A 1,817-nucleotide genomic window follows, 5' to 3' on the forward strand; every position below is an offset into this window, starting at 1 on the left:
ATAAACAATTTCATACACTTTGGTTTGTGTAAACAGTGTCATTGCAGTATTAAGGATTCCTATGATGATGATGTAAGGTGAACCACTGTTGGTCCAGAGAGTCGGTATCCAATCTTGAGGCTGAAGGTTTAATGCGTGATCTGTCTTATCCGGCGCCTTAGTGAGACTACTAAGATTGAAGCTGTCACTTGACCAATCCGACTCCAATTCGTCTAATTAACATTATTATCATTATAAGCCACTGCAGGTGCACTCATGGCTTGCATTTACCAAATGGTAATCAGTAATATTATTACTCTCTGAGAGTTTACTACTCGTCCGTCAAGGACGTATCTGTGTTCACAAAGGTGTCAGATACGGATATCTACGCAACTCTGCCAGCAGTGTGTGCAGTAGTTCATGTAGCGTCATCACAATACGATTATAGTTAGTAGCCAGACACAGTCAGTTATCTGTCTGTTTAAACCATCACACAGTTCTGCCGCGATCTAGAGCTCCGCTGCCCAGTGAGTGCTTGATGCACAAATTCCCTGTAACAACTCAATGTTAGTAACTTTATAAGCGATTTTTTGTAATGCCAGGAACAGGCAAAATACCATGGAAGATCAAAGAAATATTAGAAACACAATGACTAAGATACGTCAAGAATAAAAGATCAAGTCATAATGCTATTAACAGTGATACAAAATAGAAAGCAAGTCAAGGATCTAGCATACCGGGCAGACAATGGCTACAAACCAAAAATGTGTGTGGGAGTTCTGAATACAGAAAATACTCAGAGCCTACATTTTTGTTACTTCCCTTAAATACCCAGCCAGAACAAAGACATTCTTACATTACTAGACAAATGGGATTTTAATGGAGGGACTATTTACACATTTTACAGATCCTGGGGCTGCATTTGTGACCCCAGCTTTCATGCTCAGAGACTTGATGCAGAACAGTAATTTAATTGGTAATTGTACTAAATCTATTTGTAGGGTGTCCTACTATAGAAAAGTATATAAAAATGGAGAGAGTCAGCATTCAATGAGGACACTGTACACACCTTAGTCCTCACAAGGTTACTATTATAAGGATAACATTTGTTTATATCGGGGTAAATAGGCTGGAATACTGTGTGTATTATCAGCAGAGTAGAATTGTGCATATAGTTTGGTAGGAATGGTCAGCTGTGAGCAGAGGGTGGAAATATTGCCTCCCACAGTGGAGACAGTCTAGAGTCCTTTGTTGTGAGACCAGAGAAATGGCCTTTGTTAGATTGCCATTTGTCCCTCTGGTCAGATTTGATCATTTTCAGAGTGAATTCTGCCTGACAATCTGTAGTGACGGCACTCGTCACATGTTGAAATAAAATGCTGTTAATTATTGTCACTTTACATAATACTTTACTGCAAAGACTTAGATAGTTCCTCTTTCCACTGGAACACTTGATCCTGGTCTTCTGGAAGAAGCAATTCCTGATAACCTTTAAACTACTTTCATTTAGGGAGGTGCACAGACCTTTTGAGAAGTAGACTGATCAAAAAGGATAGCCCTCCCCTGACTCTGCCCATCCACATGTGATGTGCCAAAACTGTGTTACTCATGTATTATGTATTATGCGTAGGATAAGAGTAGTCTTTATTTGACACTATGTGTCAAAAATGATTGATTAGGGGTAATAAATGTGTGATAAAGATGTCATAGATGATGGATCTGTATCCTGTCATCTGGTTGATATCTGATCAGCTGTCAATTCCTGACAGGTCCCCATTGTTCTCTGACAAGCCATTGTGCCCTGGTTTAACCATTTACATTTTACATTTATTCTTTTA

The sequence above is a fragment of the Clupea harengus genome, chromosome 11, assembly GCF_900700415.2.
Source record: "Clupea harengus chromosome 11, Ch_v2.0.2, whole genome shotgun sequence".
In the NCBI taxonomy this organism is placed as follows: Eukaryota; Metazoa; Chordata; class Actinopteri; order Clupeiformes; family Clupeidae; genus Clupea; species Clupea harengus.